Source organism: Amphibalanus amphitrite, unplaced genomic scaffold, assembly GCF_019059575.1.
Source record: "Amphibalanus amphitrite isolate SeventyFive unplaced genomic scaffold, NRLGWU_Aamphi_draft 000320F_arrow, whole genome shotgun sequence".
Taxonomy (NCBI): domain Eukaryota; kingdom Metazoa; phylum Arthropoda; class Thecostraca; order Balanomorpha; family Balanidae; genus Amphibalanus; species Amphibalanus amphitrite.
The window spans coordinates 557,283-568,054 of NW_024881815.1; positions in this window are offsets into that span (position 1 = coordinate 557,283).

The window sequence follows — 10,772 nt, forward strand, 5'->3', positions numbered from 1 at the left end:
CTAGACCTCGTAGCGCAAAGCAAAGACCACCATTAGACTCCCCGTGACGAGCTGCATCGAATCGATACCCATTTTATGCAAAAATATCAACTTTGAAATTTGACCTTTTTTGACCTGACCTTGACCTGACCTCCACCAGAAAGTGACCTAAACCGTACCTGATGGTCTTATAACCAACACCATTGAGTTGGAAATGAAAAACTGGCCATAAAACATGCATCGCATAACCTTAGTAAAGTTGGGCTCATGTGGTGACCCTTGGTGACCTTTGGTGACCTGACCTGTGACCTGACCTGGTATGACCAGTGACCTCTAATAGCAACATATGTACTAGACAACTGACGCCTTATCGCTGATTTTCGACAAAATGCGTTTTACTCGGTGTTATAGCGCTTTCCCTAGAAGCCCCGTGAACGGTGAAACATTTTATCTTTGACCTGACCTGTGACGTCATCGGTGACCCCGAGGTCAATGAAATTTGGTTTCCCTCAACAAATTTGACAGGGCTATCGAACGCCGTTTGAATTTTCCGGATCCGTCCAGTAGTTTCGGAGATACGGGGGGGGGGGGGCAAAAAAGTCCCCCCCCCCACCGCGCGGAAGGTGGCTGGTAGGCCCACCGCCTGCCGGGTTAAAAATGAACATACTATGATGACGTCACTGGTGGCAGCAGGCACTCAAATGTCCGTGCAATGGGACAAGTGTCAACGAATTTGGGTGAAACTTAGTTTTTCACTGTTGCCGAGCTTATAATCGAGTAAGCGGTTCCGTCCATGATAGTTATACGTTACATTGCAATACATGTTCGACAGCATGACGTCACCACTGTTCTCATATCTGGTTCCAAAACGCACACATGGAACTTATCGGGAAGAAATCACATGTTAAAATTAGTCGACGTTCGATTTTCTCAGGTTCAGTTTTTGCTCGTTTTGCTCGCTAAAACACGTGCTTGTTCGAAAAACATACTTGGAGCCAGCGTCCTTTCGAAAAAAAACGAACTATAGCCGTTTTCACGACGGGCTATCCGGCGAATGCACCTGATTTGACCAAATCTGCACCTAATTTCTTTTACAGCAAATATCTTCATTTTATGAATTTATTTCAATGTTTTAATCGATGATGCTCTCTGATAATATGACAAAGCAGGCATATAAGCAATTAGTGCAACCCTAGCTGATAGCTGCTAAGAGACACACTGAACCTGATTTGACCAAATATGTACCTGATCTGCACCAGATGTGCACCAAATGTGTACCAGATGGCCGTCGTGAAAACGGCTACACTGAACCTAATTTGACCAAATACGCACCTAATCTGCACCAAATGTGCACTATATGTGTACCAGATGGCCGTCGTGAAAACGGCTATTATTGGCCTCAGTTGTATTCGGTCCGTTAGTGTTAGGTATTAGACATAGACCCTGTAAATAATTGAAACATGGACTTTATCTAAGCACATTCATTTAACCCTCGCCGGACCTATTGCTTTTCTACATACGCGCCGGCCGAGGGGGGGGGGGGGGCGGGTACGACCACCCCTCGCCGTTTCGCCCCTGGTGGAGCTAGCGCGTCGCGGAAAAAACGAGCGTGTGCGCCGTTATGAGACGCAGAGTTTGGTACCCGATTTTAAGGTCCTAGGTCAACCGGTGACCTCTGAGGTCAGGTCAAGTGCCCCAGGGTACGGTTCAGTTTTTGGTGAATAACTTCGCAAAAAACGGCCGCAGAGCCGCGATTTTGGCAGCATCGTGTTCGCCTCGCTCAGGCGCGTCGAATAATATACTTTTTATCTGGGTCAGGTCAACTTGGGGTGTTGACCTCAGGTCAAGGTCAGGTCAGCACCCCCAGGTCACGAAGTAGGTCGAAAGAGGTCATGTCGCATATCATTCGATTCGGCAGGTCTTCCTGAGTCCATTGGTGGCTTTCTCGACTCGCTAGCTCAATTTGATCAAGAGTTATTGACGAAAAACTAATATGACCTTGATGACGTCATAAATGACGTCACGCAAGGTCAACATTGCAAAAGTGACGCATCTAACCTTGCAAGGAGTGCATCAAATCACGATTCTGTGTGCTTGAGATAGTTGGAGATCGTTCCCGTCGCCAGAATAGCAGTTTTCATTTTTCCCCATTGACTTATAATGGTGAGGTCACGAAAATGACCTGACCTCATATGACCTTTAGGAAAAATCCGAGATAAACAAGTTGTGAGACTCATAATGGATACTAGATCCTGCAAGTTTCATTTCCCTGTGACATCTCCTCTGGCAGTGAGGGCGTTGCGAAGTTGCGACATCTGAAGACCGTGCAGAGGTTCACTTATGACGTCATAGGTCAGTGACCTGACCTGACCCAAAAATGCGGTTGGTGTCAAAAGATGCGGCTTGGATCAAAGGTCAGGTATGCCAAGTTTCAGCTCTCTATCGCCAGCGTGTTCGGAGCTATCGCGAAAAAACCCTATGGGGGGGCGGCACCCGCCCCCCCCCCCCTCGGCCGGCGAGGGTTAACTATCTTCAAAACTAATTATCAACATTTCCCTTCATGCGTATGATTTTGTTGGCATTCGATTCGGCTTATGTTGTGCAAGAGCATCATCTCAGTTATTTGCCATGTAAACTTCCAAATTATATGTAAATATAGTAACGGAAATACCAGATTGAATTATCTCAAGCTCATGCCTACACATCCTACAATGATGACTGCAGCAGTTGCTTCGACGGCTGCGCGCTCTTCAGCATAACCTGAGTCCTAGCCGTTTTTTCAACAAGTGTTATACATTTGTTACTGCTTTGTATCCTTTACATGTAAGCTAAGACACAAAGCTGAGATATTCTCTCCATTTTTTTCTATTTTAGTTTAAATTTATTTGAACGAATTTTCTTCAAAGATTGTCGTTATTTCCTACACTTTTTATAGAATGTCATAATCCATTATTTAGGGCTTATCTCGTGCTAAAAAGCGACTCTGGCTGGAGAAAAGTGACTCTAATTACAGATAGTTACCCCTCCCTTAGACACCAGCCTGGCAGCACACAGGCACTCTTCAATAAAAACCTGCCTCACTACCTAGCATACGAAAACTCACTATCGGATGTTGATCAAAACCGGATCAACGAATGTCTATAGAACCTAAACCAACTTCCTATCCAATAGCATGGTCACGCCTGGGTTTGAAGCTTCCAGCCGAATGTCAATATTGTCGTGAACTGGCGAAACTGCAGGAATGTGACTACTGTGGGTAATCTTCGGGATGCGTTGTGAATGGATGGCCAACCGCTTATCGCGTTACATATCATAAGCCGAAAAAACAGCATTGCAAGTTAGCATCTCACATTTGTAGACATTCAAACGCTTGCAGTTTCAACAATTTCATATGCATGTTTACAGTCAACCATTTAGATTCAAAACATAAAACAATCAGATCAGTGTCGAATACATGTTAATGGGGAAATGCATTAGTAAAATCACTAAAATGTCAGGCAGGAATGATCAATGAAGTATAAATGGTCTAAACTTTGCATTATCTCACTGACATAAATATCCTACCTACCTGAGGCATAGCCATTATATCGCAGTTTTAAAATGAACCACCTTTGGAATATCTTTGAAAATAGAAGTCAAAAATAAAAATGTTCTTTTCCTTTTTCTGTTATTGATTACCTGCTATGTGGATTCAGTTATTTTTTAACAGTGTCAGCACTGCACATTGAGTTATAGTCATTGGTCGAGTCCCAAAGCAATGGTTGTTGTAAGTGTTGTTAACTGTATGCACCGAGCGTTATCCTCCAGACGTCACTCATCAAGGTAATAACCAGAGATGATGGACACTCGATGACGGCTCTAACCACACCTCAGTGACATGTGTCATATAAGTGACAACATTAGTGGCTGTTGTGGCAGCTTCAGTTGCAGACAGTCACCATGGGGTGTGTCACTGTCAATGCTAATCCTGTTTGTTGTATGTTTATTGCAAACATGTATGTTTGAATCATTTAGTGCATTTTCATTCACAAGTACCTACACTGAAAAAAAAATAAAATACCCGTCGGAAGTCAAGCTATAGCTTGATGATTGATGTGCAATAAGACTGGTATTTGGTATATTACGTACGCATATGTGCAAGTTTTACGGGCGTTACGCTAGTATTCATTCGGTATCCTTTTTGAGCGACCACCCCCGTGAGGCTCATTTGCGTAAATGCGTTCGACTGCCTGTACATAGGTGAATGGGTGACAATGTCGTCAGCATTCACCAATGGCATTGGTACTGGGTCAACCGGAAACGACTTCAGTTATGCACTGTGGTGAGCCACGGACTGTCTATTTCGGAGCTTGTGAAATAAAAAATATATATATATATAAAGCCCTCTAAAACTTCGCATGAGTGTTCAGCAAAATTTTGATGAAATCTGTCAACTGCCCGCTATAATTTACTTCAATACTCATAACTTGGTGATATATTTAGTTGCGCCCAGCACTGCATACCCATTTCACACATCGTTGGTTTGATTATTTTGTGCATTCTTTTTTCCAGTTTGATAGTAATTTTGCTGTTCGCCCCATTTTCGTCTCATTTCATGCTCTTTTTCCTATTTCAGCCGACACCGACCGCTGCTATCTGGCACAGTGGCTGTTATGATGACTCAGTGAAACACAATTATATCACCGGCGTTGGGAAATTTGGTCATTTGTTTCAAAGATTGTCTTTCAGTCATAACAATGCTGATTGTTACAAGGTAGGCTTAAGTACATTTTCGGGAGGAATCATAACTAGTAAGCTACACAGCTTATTTATCATTCCTGGAACTGAACATGTGCAGTCGTCCTCAGCAAGCCACGTGTGTGCCTCTACCTCTAGCAAGATATAGCTAGCACAGGCATAATTGAACATATTACGAGTTAGTTATGCATACCTATAATATTCCATCAATCTCAATTATCATTAATGACAAAGATCAAATAATATTTAGCTACAAAATGCCAACATGTATTTTGGACCCGCGATAACATCACTTTCACCGCCAATCAATTTTATATACCTACCAGCGCTAACTTGGAACATTGAATCCACATAAACCGGTCTTCATGACGGCCATCTGGTACACACTTGGTGTAGATCAGGCGCAGATTTGATAAGGATTTGGTCAAATTAGGTTCAGTGTAATTCTTAGTAGCGGTCATCTAGTTAGGGTTGCACTAATTCCTTAGAGTATGGCTGCATTGTCATATCATAGACTTGTCGTCATCGATTAAAACACCGAAGTAAATTCATTCATATGAATATTTGTTATCAAGGAGATTAGGTGTAGATTTGGTGAGAATTAGGTGATTCGCAAGATAGCCCGTCGTGAAAAAGGCTATTGTTTACCAATGCCTCGGCTCGCGTCCCTCAGTGCACCGCCGGATGAGAAGACCCAGTCCCTTCCCCGTGCAGTGTGGAACAGGCGGTGGACAGGTGGACTGTCCGCAGCGCCACGCGGTGCTCTGATGTGGACCGGACGTGATATTGGACAGTGGGCACTGGACAGTCCATACCACCATGTGTACCGCGAACGTGGCGCGGGGCGACATTCCACTACCGGGTCCCGACCGGTCCAACCGGACTGTTTAGGGCAGTCCACGACACCCAGGCGTTGCGATGCCGTTCCTAAGAAAGGGAAGTGGCGTATGCGAGCATGGCACCAGGTGCTATCAACAAAAAGGTGACGGTTATCCGGCTTGTATTATTGTTAACATCAACCGTTGCGGTCAGTAGATTTTTAATTACCAACTACCTACATATTCGTTTTTTTCCGTTCATCATTACTATTGTGAGGTGTGCCTAAATAAATTCTACATGATTGGCAAGAAATTGATCATTGGCATGGCACAAATGTATTATTTTAGCAAAAGAGACCGAAACCCAGAATGGGCTTTCGCCGCTAGGTCAAGTAAATTACGTTATGTATTGCACGGGTGATTTTTTTAAATATGGGTTTCACCTAAAATTCAGAAGTTATTACAAAGGATAGATATGAGAAATTTCAAAAAAGTATCTATCTATGTAATAATATCGCAGACAAATAATGAAGCGCATTTTCATCTCGATTCTAGAAAAAGATTGACAAATTTCCCACCGTAAACAGCTGCGTTTACCTCAGTTTTTGTGTCAATTTTTCTTCTCATTTACAATTGTTGTTTAATTTTCGCTGTAGCTTGTTTTATGCGCTCCAGCATTGGGTCCACGACTATTGCATGACAAGCACACTATGTTTGAGTGTTGTAAGTACGGAACGTACCCGGCTTGTAGATAACATTTTCGACATATTCTACATCATGCAGCCCGCAAATTTATGCGATGCTGTTCCATGGGAACATTTCTGGTTGCATTACAGGCACTGTAAAAAATATTGACTAGCCCCTCGTCAAATAATTCTCAACGCTAAATGTCGGGGGTACAGACTAGTTTTGCATCCTACTTTTGACACACGCTGCGAGCCCCTGGCTTGTTTTGTGTTCGTCAGATGACAGTTACCAGGTGTCGGTTAGTTTTTAACACGTCCCAAAAATAGCTGGAGCGTTTCTGCCTTGTTTTGGAAGCAGGTCCTCGTTAATGCTGTGTATGATAACAAAGTACCTAGTAACAATAATAACGAAAAACAATGTCAAAACGAGGGTGACTTGTTTAGTGACGATGCTCAAAAGAGGCATCGTCTTGTTCCTACTTAACGAATGAAGCTCAAACTATAGGTCAAAACTAACGTATTGCTCAACCCATAGTCAGATGACCAGCAGATCCTACGCCGCCCAATCCAGTCATCGAATTTGCCAGCGAATTCGTTTGAAGACCATCATATTATTAAATATCGGTGGTCTTCAAACGAAATCCCTTACCAGTTTGATGACGAATTCATCCGGCCCATTCCAAAAACGCTCAAGATAAAATGAAAGTGTATTTCTGAAATAATGTGCTTTCTTGCAATGCACCTTTCGTATATCAAGCGAACCTTTCACTTCCAGCGCCCGTTTACAGTTATCAATCGAATCAGAAGCATGCACATACCTATCGATAGATCTGAACCTAAGAACACAGAAGACATTTTGTAGAGTACCTGTCTGAGCCTATGCAGTGGAGCCCGTGAGCCGCCCAACCGCAGCTGCCTCATGAACTTGATGATAGGTCTGAACCTCAGATTGGCCAGAGCTTGGCCGTCAATAACCAGCTTATTTATATCCACAGTTGTAGTGACTTAGGGTTTGGAATTTGCCAAACCTAAGTTTTGATTACCAAGAGAAGTTTTGCTTCTTGCACTTGCCTTTTCTTCATAACTTTGGCGGAAATCGTCGTAGTGAAACTTCAGTGTTCCGTTAGCTGTCGGTTCTTGAGAGAGTTGGCCAGGCCGGACACCGGGGGCGGCTCCACAACTTTCGAAAAATTAAACCTAAGTCCTATTGCACTGCATGGAGAGCAATTCATTTAAAATCGCTCTTGTTCCCCCCCCCCCCCTCGACAACTTTGCAAACGTCTCTGCGCGATTTGGTTGAGAATAATGGCTTATGGCAAGTTATTGAATCAGAACGTCGATCACTGCAGGTCATATATCGGAAAGCAATTCTTCATAACTAGACACTGCACAAATGGAAACGATACAGGTTTGCCCAGTGATAAACACTCGCACTGCACAGACGCGCGCAACCCCGACCGAACGCGGCACGGCACAGCGCAACTGGCGCCGGGAAGCCGGGAACGCATTAAGTGAAGGATTCACAGGTGCGCAACTTTATTGCGAACAATAAAAACCTACCGCAAACGATTAAAAAAAAAGCTTTAGGGCAATCGGAAATACAAATGTATTGACTTATAGAAATAAAATTGTCATTCGCCTTCCAAATAACCCAACAATTTATTTGCCGTAAAAAGTGTCTGGAAATGGAAAGTTGCAAACATGATTCAGCAAGTAGGGAAACGCAGCAGCTACCTGGCGAATAATCTCAGGCTGGTTTAGTGACGAGTGCATTGCTACGGCTTGTTCCTCACCCTTCACAGATTACTATGACAAAACTACCCCTAGTATTTTGATCATCCTGAGCCTGGCTTTAACCTAATAATTTGATGAGGGTCTTCCTCGTTTCGGATTGAGGCGAAAACAAACGTCAAACAACCTTGATAGTTAATTCAGCACTTCAAAACAAAGGTACACCTGGGGTATCATTACATTACCGGATCATAACGATCTGGATAGTTCTCAGCCTGTAAGCTAACTAAGCGGTAACTAGTCAAGTGGTAGGTACCGGAAGCATTGACAACCTGGTGACTGTTTCGAGACCCTTGTTTTGACACATAGCTCGTCAATATTTTTTACAGTGGGTAAAGCACCGTTAATAATACATACATTACGTTTATGAAAGCAAATCCCATTGGTTTGTCATGAAACTAAAAATTTGTTGATTTTCCAAGCAAACGTGGCCGGCTGCCGAAAAACGATATGGATATTTGCCAGCTCTCGTCTGGCATACAGTCAACACGGACTAAACTGACTACTTCCATCTAATTTGCTGATCGGTCAGAAACTTACTTGTCAATCTGTTTCCGATCAAGCAGGAAAGACGCATTGCCTAAGGAAAGTTTCGGTCCAATGAGCCATGCCACATAGCTTGTTTACGCAATGAACTTGTTTACATGACCTGCGAGTGAATGCTTTTATCAATGCATCTGGATCATATAAGCCCGTGATTCGCTATACGATATGTTCATCTGGCAGTGTTTCAAGGCAGCAGCTGGTCCATGCATTGTTTGTGTTGGTTGCTGTAAGATTTATGGGTGTTATATCAGCACCCACGCATCAGAGAAATAGAAGTGCAATAACACTGTGCAGTGCCTATGATGTACTACTGGTGAATGTTCTGTTTGTTTTTCGGTCTATTGATGATGATTGCATCTAAAATAAATCATAGCCTTCCTTAGATAGCTGCATTGTTTATGATCATATTTTGTGTAAAAAAAAAACAACGAAAGGCATCTGCACACCTTATGTGCAAACAAATCACACCTTAATAACTTTCCAGATATGATTTAAGGCTCCACCAGTAAACAATTAGTAGCCGAACAGCATACATACATTAATGTGGCACAACTAATCAACCCTAATGCTTATTACGTCGTCTCATGAAAAGTTTATTTTTATACTGTTTTGTATATTTGTATGATCCGTACTCTACATCCATTAACCATTGTTTCATTCTCGTAGATTTATTTCTTATTAAGTGGGTCAAGCCATGAAAACACCGCCATATAGGAGCCCCAATTTTACCATGTAAATGACCCAATGTTCATCATTGCTACGTTGAATTGCGTGATAAGCGGAACAACTTAGCGTTCCAGCCAACTGATAGCTTCTGGGGAGAAAAACATCATTCTGTAGTCAACTGTACGTTGATTATGATGCAACCTATGGGTCTTAGCAAATCAACTTATGAATGATGGCTGTTTCCTCATCCTCTAGCAGTCAAGGGCCTACCTACTGCAAATCAAAAACGCTAAGACTTCATAAATTCAGAGCGCATTAGCATCATGAGTTAAATACAAACGGAGACCGATACGAGTGGTTGTATGTATATTATTTTAGTCGTATCTGAGAAAACACATCAGACATATGCCTGTAATACTCAATGACCGACTGAATTAATGGCAGTGAGAGAACGCATAGTCCTCCAGGGCCCAGTTGGTGTAAGAGCAGACAAGCACTCAGGTAGCTGAGGAAGGTGACCAATTAATAAGCTCCACGAGCTAGACCAACATGTCCAACTCCAAAGGTGGCTGAATGCAAAGAAGCCAGATAATGAAATGCATATTGAGGTTTGAGGTTTGATTTTGTCGATTTGGCCAATGAAAAACCAATAAAATACGTTTCTTTTCTGTAATCATCTTTTTGCAATTTATCATAAATTGCTGGGGATTAAAAAAGTATTAGGATAATGACATGTGAATAAAGAGAATGCACAACTTGAAAACCACAAAAAAGCATTTAACCCTCGCCGGCCGATGGGGGGGGAGAGGGGCGGGTGCCGCCCCCCCCCCCGCCATAGGTTTTTTTTCGCGATAGCTCCGAGCACGTTGGCGATAGAGAGCTGAAACTTGCCATACCTGACTTTTGATTCCAGCCGGATCTTCCAGAGGAGCTTTGACAGGGAAATGAAACTTGCAGGACCTATTATCCATTAGGAGTCTCACAACTTGTCTATCTCGGGATTTTTCCTAAAGGTCGAAAACTGCTATTCTGGCGCCTGGAACGATCCCCAAATATCTCAAGCACACAGAATCATGATATCATGCACTCCTTGCAAGGTTCGATGCGTTACTTTTGCAGTGTTGACCTTTGACGTCATTAGGGTCATATTAGTTTTTCGCCAATAACTCCCGATCAAATTGAGCTAGCGAGTCGAAAAAGCCACCAATGGACTCAGAAAGACCTGCCGAATCGAATGATACGCGACATGACCTCTTTTGACCGAGTTCGTGACCTGGGGGCGCTGACCTGACCGTGACCCGAGGTCAACACCCTAAGTTGACCTAACCCAAACAAAAAGTTTATTGTTCGACGCGCCTGAGCGAGGCGAACACGATGCTGCAAAATTGCGGCTCTGCTGCCGTTTTTGAGAAGCTATTCACCAAAAACGGAACCGTACCTTGGGGAACTTGACCTGACCTCAGAGGTCACCGGTTGCCCTAGGACCTTAAAATCGGGCATCAATCCCTGCGTCTCGTAACGGCGCACACGTTCGTTTTTTCCGCGACGC